Below are 13,811 nucleotides of genomic sequence, written 5' to 3'. Positions count from 1 at the left end.
AGAAACTGCTTTCCATTTGCATGGAACACCAGTTTTCTGTACATGTGTTTGCATTAAGGAAAACCAAAAATACATGGGAAAGTATACTGTATATACACACACTCTCAATTCTAGGAAGGAGGCAAGGACAAATCACTTCCAAAATCTTGCCAAGAAAACTTCAGGGATTATCCAGGTAATTGCCAGGAGTCAACACTGACTTGAAGGCACAAAGCAACAACAAAAATAACAACGAAAAAGAATAAGGAGCAAGAGCTTATCCTAGTATCAGAGCTAGTAGTCCCATTGCTGAGCTCTTCACCCAACAGAAAACATTAACTTGAAATTTGCTGTCCCAATTGCTATTTCCTATCTTGGTTCTGTTTTCACTCCCTACTTGACTCCTTGCAAGGTAAATAAATGTGCAGTCGATTTAAGAAAGCTACAGACAGATACCAAGGTTACACTGAACAGGCTAGAGAAAAAGTGGGAAGAGTTGCTGATTCCAGATCTGAAGCCTTCTGCAGGCTGAAAGTGTACATTTCATTATAAATATCTTGGTCTGAATAAAATAAGACAGTGTTCTGTACCAGCCTGCTACCGGCCCTGCAGAAAAGGCAGGGACAACCCCTTTACAAACGGCAAGAGGCTGGAATTAAGCCTGCCAAATTTATTAACATAAAACAGAGCAAACAAGACACCAACCATGAAACAGGAGCTATGAAACAGGAACTAATCAAGCGGTTGCCTTCAGCAAACCAGCCCTCCCACACATTCCCCTTTTATACAGTTCAGGGCGTGGCTTCTCTCTGCCTCCTTCCGAGGTGCCCCATTGCCTTCCTCTGTTTACTCCTGATTGACTGCCTCCTGCGTCGGGCGTCCTTGAACAGGGCCAGCTGTGGGTCATCTTCATCCACGCTGTCAGGCTCACACAGCTGGGTCTCCGTCGTGACCAGGTGGGAGGGGCCTGGCTGAGGGCTCTCATCAGCAAGCTCTTCAACACCCCCCTCCTCCTCTGAATCGTCCGACCCAACTGCCGAACCCACAGGCTGACCCTGAATCACAACAGACAGCAGCTTTGCTTCCATGGGAAATATCAGCTCTCCATTCAAATAATAAGCCTTATTTTGAGAAGTATTTGTATCTCAAGAGGGAACACATCATCAGTATAAATGCTGCTGGGGAAGAACTGTATTACCTGTAGCATGTGGTGGAGAAAATACAGGTGTTTGGAATTCTTTTCTTCAACAACTGAAAAGCCCCTACAAATGGGCTTCTTTCTTGAGCTCTTTTTTCACCCTTCTCCCTTCCCCTCCTATCCAGAGATGTCTCAGTCCAATTTCCAGTTGCCTCCGCTAAACAGCATGTCTTTTGGCATCTGTGACTTTTCAAATAAATCTCACCATTTCACCTTAAATCCCTTCATGTTCTAATTTTATTAGGCTGAAGAGTTGGTTATTGCTATGAGCCTTCTTTACTTTGTATACTGTAAAGGCAGAGATAAACTTTCTTTCAGAATTGATTTAGATGATGCCATGCCAAATTTCTGCTATTTACATCCTTTAGAAATATCTACCCATTATATAATCTCTGATGTTTTATGTATAAACACCCTCCCCTTCTTTCCATATAACAATCCCAAATGTTATAATTACTTGAAACTATTAATTATCCAAGGGAACCATGTTCCTTGTTACATCCCCCTTAAGAGTCCAGTTTCTTTGTCACCCAGAAGTAAATTTTTCTGGATTTTTTTTCCAAACTTCTGAAGTTAAAGGGGGGGGGGGCGAAAGCCCTAATAAGCAGGCATATACATAGAATGAAGGCTATTGCTAAGCACGTTGATTTGTGCTTCTTAGATTGTAAGCCGCCCTGAGTCTTCGGAGAAGGGCGGGATATAAATGGGATTAAAATAAAAAATAAAAAAAAATCTTGCATAGAAGAACCCAAACACATCCTTTTAAGAAAAAGCCTCTTCTTAATATAATTTGCATTGCCATGGCAACTAGTCTCCAGCCATTAAGGAGCCTCTTTACAAGTGTGCAAAACCTGTGATGGATAAGCTATCTCTTTTCTACAAGAGCAGCACTGTTATACTTTTGCTTTGCTAAAAGTCTCTGCACATTGTTGTTTTCAGATTACTGCGCTAGAATGAAGTCTCTCTGGAAGAAATGCTTCCTCCTGGTTTAGGGCAGCCCTAAAGCTATGTGGGGAAATCTGTGATGTCACCCAATTTGCATTGCCAGCCATGGAGATAGGGGAGACAAGGAGCCGCTATATACAGGAGCAGCTGCTTATCAGCTGTAGCCAATGTGTCATGCCCCAATTACAGTGCACTTAATCTAAGCATGGCAGGCAGACATAAACAGCAGTAGAAGCAACCCTGAATAGGAGATGGAATCAAGAAAGTGGATAATATGAACTCAATGTATTACAGTCCGCTGGGGGTTGGAACTGGCATCCCCACGGTTAAATCTAGCATGGCACCACAGGTGCAAAGCAGCTGTAAGAGAACTGTAGCTCCAAAGGAGCCCTGTGTGCAGTTGAAGCTTGAAAGCACGGGTGAATTCCTCTGGGAATTGAGTGAGTATCATCTTTTGCTCCCACCCACCTGCCCTCCTACTCCAGCCAGGTACTGGTGCCTGCTAAGGAGAAATTGTCACAGAAAGATTCTCACTTCCTCCTCTCCGGCTGCTGGAAAAGCAGAGATGACTTAGACAAAAGCATCAAAGAGGAGGGGGGAATGGAAAGGGAGCATTTCTTCCAGGAGAAGAAATGAAATATGCCTTTTCTGCTCTTCAAATTAAACCTTTGGTCCTCTGAACATATGGACTATTAATAATCTACATAATTCACTGGCAAAGAATAATGGCTAGCCTCCCATAGTGAAGAGCAAGTAAGCGGATCTCAGGCACTGATGTACTGTTCTTGCTTTATTTTGCTCGCCTGGCCCCAAACCCTGTTCACTTCCCGGTCTAAGCTGTAAACGTGACCACGAATGGTGGTTTCCAGCTAGGAACATTTTGTGTGAGGATTTGTTTCACTTTGACAATTTCGATGCCCACATGTTACTTCTGTTGTTCACACTCTGTTGGGTTCCTTGAAATAAGGTTCATATTTAAATGGCCTCACCCTTGCACTCCAGAAGGAAAATCAGTCACCCTTATCCCTGGAGCTCCTGGAGCTGGCTGTAGGGGGAGCAGGAGGAGGCCTGTGGTGATGATAGTGATAGCAATAGTAATAGCAGACTTATATACTGCTTCACAGTGCTTTACAGCCCTCTCTAAGTGGTTTACAGAGTCAGCATATTGCCCCCAACAATCTGGGTCCTCATTTTACCGACCTCGGAAGGATGGAAGGCTAAGTCAACCTTTAGTCGGTGAGGACTCCTGGCAGTGGGCAGAGTTAGCCTGCAACATTGCATTCTAACCACTGTGCCACCATGGTTCCTGGTTGTTGATTACTGATTATTATTGGTTTTCTGTATTGAATAGATTTGGAATAAATATGTCTTGGTAGAACGGAGAATGACTGTTAGCTGGCAAAGCGGATGTTCTGCATATGGCTGTCCAGGATCAGGACCATGGTTTGATAATTAAAATAGAATCTGAGAGAACCAAAGATATACTGAGATCCCAGAAAGATAATACTGCAAACTACTGTAAAACATGAATCTATAATTCTAACCTATTGCTATGGAAACTGAAAGTACAGCTAGTCCTTGATTTATGACTGGTTCCTTTGTGATCATTTAAAGTTATGACGTACCCCCTCCCCAAAGGCAACATTTTAAAGTTCAAACACTGTTCCTCGCCCCATGGTCACATGACCACATTTTGGGCACTCAGCAACTGGCTTGCATTTACAGTGTTGTGATTCAGGGTCAGCCTGTGGGTTCGGCAGTTGGGTCGGACGACTCAGAGGAGGAGGAGGAGGGGGGTGTTGAAGAGCTTGCTGAGAGGATTGGACAGCTTGATGAGAGCCCTCAGCCAGGCCCCTCTCATCTGGTCACGACGCAGACCCAGCTGTGTGAGCCTGACAGCGTGGATGAAGATGACCCACAGCTGGCCCTGTTCAAGGACGCCCGATGCAGGAGGCAGTCAATCAGGAGTAAACAGAGGAAGGCAATGGGGCTCCTCGGAAGGAGGCAGAGAGAAGCCACGCCCTGAACTGTATTTAAGAAGGAATGCGTGGGAGGGCTGTTTTGCTGAAGGCGACTGCTTGAAAAGCTCCTGTTTCTTGGTTCATGTCTTGTTCTATTTGTTTTTGTAGCAATAAATTTGGCAGGCGTAATTCCAGCCTCTTGCCTTCTTGTAAAAGGGGTTGTCCCTGCCTTTTCTGCAGGGCTGGTAGCAGGCTGGTACAGAACATACAGTTGCAGCACCACATAGTCATGTGACCACAACTTACAACAGCTTTGCTGGAAGCCAGTGTTTACTTCTGGTTTTTGGCAAAACCCAGCCCATAGCAAACAATAGGTTTGCTTAACGACTGCCACATTTGCTTAAAAGGTCATTTAAAAAGGTAATAAAAATGAGTCCGTTCATGTGGTGACCATCTTTTTTTTATTGAAAAGTTTTACAATACATTTTATCTTTAACAATCCCCCCCTCCCTCCACCCACCCCTACCTAACCCTCCCTATCCCTCCCCCCCATTCCCCCCTCCCCCCCTGACTTCCCAGAGCTAAGTACAAGGTATAAAAACAAAGAACAATCATAAACATCCATATGCTAACAACAATAAACTATTAAGTCTATCGCACTCTAGCTCATATGAAATGACTACAAGCAATACTAATATCACATAAAAAAAGGAAAAAAAAACTTATTCAAATGCTAAGTGAAACTTTTTAGTCCCATATTTGTTCTGGATATAATCAATCCACTTTTTCCACTCCATAATATAACGTTCTTGCGAATGATCTTTCAAGTAAGCCGAAATCTTTGCCATTTCTGCCAGGTCAGAAACTTTTAGAGTCCATTCTTCTATAGTCGGCAGTTCCTCCTTCTTCCAATATTGACCTATTAAGAGTCTTGCTGCTGTGATTAAATTCAACATCAACTTAATGTCCACAACAGTAGCATCTGTAATTATACCCAATAGAAACAATTGTGGACAAAACTTTATCCTTTGCTTGAAGATCTTCTGCATATTCCACCAAATTTTTATCCAAAAAGCCTTGACCTTTTTGCAGGTCCACCATATATGAAAATACGTTGCATCTTAATGACCATTATGATTTACAACCAAAATTTGCCATACCCAGATATGGTCATAAGTCATCTGTATTACAGGTCCTGTATTATAGTAGCTCACTTCTACTTTGTCCAGAAAGTGTTGTATTGACTTGTGGAAATATTAATGGCCAGCACTTTAGAATGACTACATATTTAAATTTATTTCTCTTTACACTTTTTGAACTTGTTTTCAGTTTTTGTTTCCATTAAATAAGACTTTTTGTAAGCAAGCAGTGTTTCTGCAACCGCATGGTTTCTGTCCTAACTAATACAGCTACTGTCTTGCTTTACCATTTCCTGGCCGAGAGCCATTAATTTCTTTTCAGAATAAAAACCCCACTGTGGATGGCCACATTTTTATTATGTTTACTTCCACTTTTGGAGGGAGATAAGGAGAGGTTCTCAAAGATTTAATGCACTCAGAAGATGTAGAGGCGGCCAAAATATATTTTGGGTGTCAAAAGCAGGCTGTGAGACAAATTGCTACCCCAGTTTAGGTGAAACAGAAAGAATAACTTAGATTATACCTAACTAGCAGGTTCCCTGGTTCTATACAACTTTTGATGTAGTGGTTAAGGCACCAGGCTAGAAAGCAGGAGATTGTGAGTTCTAGTTTCACCTTAGGCATAAAGCCAACTGGGTGACCTTAGGCCAGTCACTATCTCTCTCAGCCCTAGGAAGGAAGCACAGGTAAACCACTTCCAAAATCTTGCCAAGAAAACTGCAGAGACTTATCACTGTCTCAAATGCACAGTAAATAATAAATCCCATCAGCCCCAATTATAGATGAAAGATCAAGGTGCATATTATAAGGAAGAAAGTGGGCATTAAAAATGTTAGTGATAAGAATACCTTAACCAAAATTATTATAAAAGAAAAAAACAAGAAACAGAGAAACCTATGTCTTAAGATCCACCCATAAGTAAATCTGCATTATTTGCTTTAATGTAAAATACTTTTCAGACAAATTGTCTCTTGCCTTTTAGGGGAATATAAGCAACTAGGAAAATGGAAACAGTCACATGTATAGCATTTGTGGAATTTAGACTGCTGGAAGTCAACCAGAGGCCTATAGCTGTGCCAGACTGTGAACCATCAACACAGTTAGCCACAAAGGGCATAGTGACCGCTATATTGAGTAGAGGCCACAAAATAGGGGAGACCAAGTTAAAAAAAATTCCCCATTGAATTAATTAAAGTATTATAATTGCATTCCATATAATTAACTATTCCTTTCTTAACATTCACAAAGAATAACCGAGGTATGCTGGAAGCTATATCAAGCACTTGGGGGACTTAAAACATTCCTGTGATATTCTTATCCTCACTTAGCAGTAATGTTGTATGTTTTCCCATACACAGAATGAACAGCTTAAAGGACCTAAATTCCATGAAATTTTTCAGTCTGACATACCTTTGTGTTTTTGAAGGGTGTGTGTTGATCTAGAATGGAGGGAAGTTGGATGTCAGAAATGTCTTAGCCATTCTCTGCTTACATTCATTTTGGGGTGGACTTAGCAGACCTTTTTCCTAGCAGAAAAGGTGACAACACAAGGTAGCCTGGTGTAATCTGGCTGTGGGGACCTTTGCCAGTGGCAAGTGGGAGGCTGCAGACTTCTCCTTAAGTTGCTATATCACTGCTAAGCATTCTGCCTTTGAAAACTTTCTCACGTGTGGTTCTCCAAACAGTCTTAAATCACCAGTGAATGCAGAAGAAGAAAGGACCAAGTGAAATTTGAATTTATATATTTTTCAGTGTAGGCTAGCCATTAGCGCTGCACATTTAGGATATACAGTAAAAGGTAAAGGTAAAGGTTCCCCCGCACATGCGTGCTAGTCGTTTGCAACTCTAGGGGCCGGTGCTCATCTCCGTTTCAAAGCCGAAGAGCCAGCGCTTGTCCAAGGACATCTCTGTGGTCATGTGGCCGGCATGACTAGATGCCAAAGGCACACAGAACGCTGTTACCTTCCCACCGTAGTGGTCCCTATTTTTCTACTTGCATTTTTACGTGCTTTTGAACTGCTAGGTTGGCAGAAGCTGGGACGAGTAACAGGCGCTCACTCTGCTATGCGGCACTCGGGATTCGACCTGCCAAACTGCCGATCTTCTGATCGACAAGCGTCCTAACCCACTGAGCCACCGCATCCCTTTAGGATATACAACCCGCTATTAAAACCCGGCACCTGGAACATCAGTCCTCAGCTTTAAAAAAACAGGGAGCCAACTTGTGAATTAGTCTTGGGGCACTGGTTGCTTCAGAGCCACAAGATTCCTGATGCAAAGCTTACTTACAAGCACTGGTATAACCAGTCTCTGTGAAGGCAGCATGTGTGGCCAATGTTGGGGAGAAGTTGTAGGTTGGTGAGGAACAAAGAAGATGGTGCTGGGAAAGGAGGAAAGAGATCATATATGTGGTGGGAGAATGGGAAGGGGGAAGACTGTGTATATTGCAGATAAATGGTAGAAAGAGAAAGAGAATCTGGTAGTTGGGTAGAAGAAAGCACGTGGATGGTAGAAGTTTGGAGAAGACAGAACCCAGTGGATGAATGAAAAGTAAGTATTTATAGAATGGGTGGGGAAGAAAGCAGGTGGATGTGGAAGAAACCCTACATGAAGGTTGTTAAGAAAGGGCATGATGGGTAGACCGAGTCTGCTGTAAATGAATGCATCAGAGAACATGAACTATGGGGAGGGGAAGATGAAGAGAATATTACAGCAGTGGTTCATTTTCTATATTTTATTTATATCCCACCTTTACTATTTTTTATAAACAACTCAAGCCAGTGAACATATCTAATACTCCTCCTTCCTCCTATTTTCTCCATAACACCAACCCTGTAAGATGAGCTGGACTGAGAGTGACAGTGACTGGCTCATGATCACCCAGATGGCTTTCATGACGAGGAGGGACTAGAACTCACAGGCTCCTGGTTTCTAGTCTGTTGCCTTCACCACTGGACCACATGTATATTATATTATTATCATATATTATATGAATATTATAATAATACCATATATTATGATATGAATATTTTATACAAATAATCTGCTAGGTGCCAGTCAGTATGTCAGACCTGCTGTCACACCGCTTCATTCCTGCTTTGCCATAATAAAGTGTGGGGAGGGGGGAAAATAGAGGGATATAGGGAGGGGGGGTGACAGGAACCAGAGGTGCCAACCAGAGATAATGGTTGAATGATCCAAGGACACAAGCATGGGAATGGAATGCCAATGCCCATCAAAGAGGTGCCAAACTTTAGAATTGTTACCAAAACAACTAATTTGAACCTCATTGGATAGAAACAGGATGACCGGGGTGGGGGAGGGGAGGGCCTGCGAGAAGGGAAAAATACTGGGTTTCTGCAGGAATTCTCAGATCTTTGCTTATGCTGTAACCACTTGGCTTTAGTAAAAGTATACCTTTCACTACAAATGGAGTCGAGGGTCTTTCTTTCCTAAATGCCCAAGCCGGGACAAGCCTGACACAGGGTTACCATAGCGATTTCCTTCTCCCCCCCCCCCCCGCACACATCACTAACCTCTGATAAGTACAGTAGTTTAGTGATAACATCCTTGCCTTCCTTCCTCTATTCAGTAAATTATTAATAACTTCTCAGTGACTGCTCTCAGCTTTCCCAGAATTCATAAACAACACATCCCCAAATCTGATTCAGCTGAATAGGCTCAGTTGAGCATTGTCCCTGTTCTAGAGTTGATCAGAGCACTTCTCTCTGCTCAGGTCAGCCTGAGGAAGGAAATCACCGGCTTTCTGACTGAAAGTAGCAGGCTATACAGATAAGGACTGAAAGATCACTTGGCAATTCAACTCACCTTTCCTATCAAGAGTCAGTACACTTGTAGCACCTTACAGTGACAAATGTATCTGAGAGCTTCTGGGAAAAGAGGTGTTTCCTAGAAAACAAGGAATGAAGTGTAAGCACTAAAAAATAGAAAGAAAAAAAGAGAATGCATTGGAATCCCAGTGAAGATTAGTGTTGTTTTTTTTAACTGTATTAGCCAGGTCTGGCAGGTTTTGGCTTGGTGCCCCTTTCAAGGAACTATAAAAGGCGAAGTTAAAGACATGAAAATATTGTAGTAAATATTAAAACATTTGCAATGCAGCAAATAGATGAAAATGCTCACTTGCTTTTCAAGTACAATGACTTGAAAAACATCTGCATTATTACATAACTGCCATCAGAAACATTCTGAAAACAGTCAAATACATTTTGAAATTGTTTGATCTCTCTAAATCTAAAAAAAAAGCATATGAGGTCAAAAGGAGCTAATACATATTCACCCTATCAAAAATAAAAGCCAAAACATTATAAAACCACTTTTGTTATTCATTGGCATTCTTTCAAACAAGCATAGTATCATTGGTTATATAAGATATAGTTTATAGCCCTTGTAAAATTCTCTTATATTATATGAAAAATACTTTTGATCTCAAAAATATGGTATGTTTATGTCAATTTCTTTTTTCTTTTTTTTTTAAAAAATAGCCTACTTGCCAGGAGTTAGTGATAACATCCTTGCTCACCAAACTGTGGACTCATAGTGGAAAAATTACTTTTGTATATATTGACATATTTCTGATCTATCTAAAAAAAAAACCCTCCTGAACATCTTGGCAACTGTGCTTTCCACTTAAATAATAGAGTTAAAACATAAAAAGCTATATTAACAACAGATATAGCCCATATCTTTCTGAAAAGGTGGTTGTGACCTACTGCATTGATATCTGAAGGTAAAATTGTTAAAAAAGAGTAGCTGTTATAAAATGAGGCTATAATAAGTTATATGTATTTCCAGCTAGTACTGATGCATTCTTAAATGAAAGATTTAAGGAATAAAAATATTTTTGGTAAAAAGTGAAGTAATGAATGGGGGAAGGGAGTGGGAGGGGGATCAGGGTGAGACAAATGGAGAAGCAGAAGAGAGATGCAAATGGGGAGAGAAAATGAGGGAGAGATGAAAACAAAACAAAAAAGCTGTAAAAAGCAATTATTAAATCAAGGGAATACGGTATACTAGATGCCTTCATTCAGTCCTGCAAGGAGCAAGGCTGTTAACTGTCAGGATCCATTTAATCTTTCTTCTTAATAAGGAGATTACACAATTGTTGTTATTTTGTTCCAAGGGCCAAAAGTGTAAATCTGACATCGGATTTTATTTTCTCTATAAAGTGGTTGACTTAAAGGAATTAATAAGAATCCCACAGAATATGAGCGGATGTTATTCTTTCCTAAATTATGTAATTTTGATTTGATTTGGTTTCTTCGAGGAGGCATGAAATAAATTAAGCAAAATAAGCAAGCATATGCAAATCTTCTTAATTAGACAAAAGCTACTAAACTACAGACTGCAAATTGGGGTGCAGAATATGGTGTTTGATGTTGTCCCACAAGCTTGTGACACAGATCTGTAAACATATCCTTAGGCAACTGCTGTATTTGTTTGTTCATACAATTTTTTATGGCTACTCAATTCACCAGTTATGACTCTGGGCAATGAATGTAGGTTTTAAAAGATAAAAAAAGAGTAAGCACAAAAACCACAAAAATGAAGTATAAAACAGCTCAAAATGAGGTGGGTGGATGGAAAGGAAAGTATAATGTGTACAACAACCCAAACCATTCATCTGTTGGGCTCACCCAATGTCCTGTACTAGGGCTGGGCAGCGGAGAGGGTGTGGAACAGGTTTTTCAAGCTTTATGGAAGAATATCAAGGTTGGGACCAACTGAGTATCAGGACTATGCTATTCTCAAAGGCAGGCTTCATGAAAGAAAAGGCATGTGTCTTAAGTCCCACTAAGTAACATTGTCTTACAGATGAAATCTAAAATATTCCCTATGTGTTGAATGTCATGGGATGGGCAGACACAACTGAAGATAAACTGTCCTGCAAATAGCCCTGAGTCATGCAGGATTTTATGGGTGTTAACAAGCACTTTGAATTGTATCCAATACCTACAGGAAGGCAGTGAAGTCACAAAATAATAGTGTCCCATGAATATACAATGATGTGCCCACAACTATCTATTGTTTCACATTCCAGAGCAACTGTAGCATTTGAAGCTAGAGGGGCAGATAACCTAGGCATGAAAGACCATGAGCAGCACCTCCCAACCCTGGAATGGTTGCAACTAGTATATAAGATGAGTTGTGTAGAAGTTCTCCTGCCACCTGCTCTTCAAGCATAGTCTGGAAGTAAAGATGGAGAAACTTCAGATGCCAGGGATCCCATTACAAGGGTCTGTAATGGGCTGTGAAGAGACTGGAGGAACAGCTGCAGCCTAGACAATGGTCTCATAAGAGAAATCTGAATTGAAGCAGGAATAGAGATGGAAAGCATCTCAAATATGAATCTTCATAGTTCTTTGGAATGTAAAGATGGGAGAAGAGGAAGGACATTTAAAAATCCTATAATTATAAAGGCAGTAGTTATTTATTTATTTATTTATTTATTTATTTATTTATTTATTTATTTATTTATTTATTTAATAAAATACATTTATACATTTATTGACTCTTGACCACTTTGAATGGGGTTCCCTAGCCCAGTGACAAAGCCATGTCTTCAAGGCCTTGCAGGAAAGCAACAAAGTGAAGAGCCATCTTATCTCTAGGGAATGATATTCTGAAGGGGAGAGCCAGCATAGAGAAGGCCTTTACCTAGGTCCCACCAGATGTACTTCCTTGATAGTTAGGACTTGCAACATGCCCTGCCTTCCTAGTCCTAGTGGGTTGGGTAGATGTAATTTCTTAGATTAACATGAAGAGCTGACAACCCTAAAACAAACCTAAAACCCACAGCTGGGTTGAGCCAAAGCCTACTATATTCATCCCCATCCAGATACTGGAAATGAAAGTTGATGGCACACTTCAGTAGTCCTTGACAGAGATGTATATCATAAGTATATGATAATACTTAATCTTGTACTTATGGATAACCTCATCCAACAGCATCATGTCGGTATTACAGTAAATGGGAAAGGAGAGCACAGAGCCCCAAGGAACCCTGCAAAACAGGGATTTACTGCTAGTTCAGCCCTTCTTACCAACACCAAATAGCTCCAAAGGAAGGAGAACCACCACAAAATCATGCCCCCAACTCCTAACCCATAAAGCTGATCCAGAAATGTAACATAATCAGTAGTATTAAAGATACTGAAAGTAGTATTAAAGATCACTGAAATGGCCAAAGGTCATCTGTACATGCAATAAGTGTAATTTCTTTGCTACATCCCAGCCCAATACCCACTGAAAAGGGGTATCCACATAATATTTCTCCCAATGTCCTTGAGAGCTATATACTGACCTTCTCAACCAACTGCCTTAAAAATGGAAGGTTAGAGACAGAACAAAGTATTGTCCAGAGCAGTGGGACCCAGAGATGGCCTTCTGAGTAAGGTAATGTAGCATTGACTTTGATATTGAGCTGGTATCCATCAGATGTCTGGAACAGACCAATTGTATTTTCCAAGATCAGGCTTTTCTGGAATATATACAAAGGGAAGAAGAGAGTTTAATAATTCTAGAGCATTAGGGTTAGGGTTAGGGGCTGTAAGGGGCTGTAAGCAACTTGGATGGATCTCTATGTTTTGACAAATGTTTTCACTCAGCCTGTTCAGCCAAAATGGATGCATTGTCAGATCAGCTTTAGGCTTGGTCCTCATTTTGCCTGTAGTGCAGTGGGTCTGCAATCTGAGAACTGCTGACTATATGTAGATTACAATGTGATGACTAAAAGCATTCAGCATAATTTGCTTCTTACTCAATCCTAATTGCAGATTTGTCATTTATCATTTACGGGTGTATGGTACTGCAAGGTTAGAGACCCTCAACCCCAAGGTGTTCTCTCCCCAACCTCAAACTATTGCTGTTTTCAGTGAAACATATCTGAAATCATTTGACATACTGTCCAGTGGAGGACTACTCAGCAGAAAGAATGACATGAGCATGAATCTGGAGTCATAAGTTTCTAATCCAGTGGATGGATGAAAGATTCAGAAAGGAAGAGCCCAAGCTTTGCATTAGGAACTTTTGGAGAACAGATCAAACAAGTCAAAGTGATGCCTCTAATTGTGTGATTGAAGCCCTGTTCATTTTTTACATAGAACATGCATGCAACACACAGAGAAGAAGGGTGAGTTGCTTCCCCTGCAGACAACTATCTTACATTTACAGCACCCTTAGGACTCTGGGAACCAATTTACTTATCATGAAGACAGATAAATTGGATTAAAGGAGAACTGGAAGAATGTTGGGCATTTCATAAACTTGGCAAAGTTTAGTTTTGTGTTTCTTTCAATGGAAAATTTCCACAGAAAACTCAAAGTTTGATTTTTCTTTGCAGCTTGACAGGCTTCTATCCTACATTCAAGAAATAATTGGAAACCAAACAGTTCTTTGAGGAAACTCACAAAACAGAACTGTATTATCCAGAAACAATAGTGTAATTTTATTTTTATCATTGTGTGGGTGGATAGAGTCACCATATTTTATAACCTTTTCTGAGAAAGCCGAAGTAGTGTGGATTTTTTCAAAATCCAGATTGGCACCATTCTTTCTTTCATTAAAATGCAT

General features: G+C 40.7%; 1 protein-coding gene and 1 long non-coding RNA gene across 2 annotated transcripts in view; one reads left to right on the top strand and one right to left on the bottom strand.

The window, feature by feature from the left end:
* The window catches only part of LOC308663816, a 43,358-nt gene extending 42,072 nt beyond the window's left edge, over positions 1 to 1,286 (bottom strand). The window contains exon 1 of the long non-coding RNA XR_014025496.1: positions 1,178 to 1,286. This is a non-coding gene — a long non-coding RNA (uncharacterized lncRNA). The remainder of the gene's footprint in view (positions 1 to 1,177) is intronic.
* CAMK2A (calcium/calmodulin dependent protein kinase II alpha) overlaps positions 1 to 13,811 on the top strand; it is a gene marked incomplete at its 5' end in the record, with an annotated part of 178,698 nt that overhangs the window by 20,779 nt on the left and 144,108 nt on the right. The window lies entirely within an intron of this gene.

The sequence above is a fragment of the Vipera berus genome, assembly GCF_964194415.1.
Source record: "Vipera berus genome assembly, chromosome: 2".
In the NCBI taxonomy this organism is placed as follows: domain Eukaryota; kingdom Metazoa; phylum Chordata; class Lepidosauria; order Squamata; family Viperidae; genus Vipera; species Vipera berus.
This window is presented reverse-complemented; position numbering and strand designations above follow the sequence as displayed.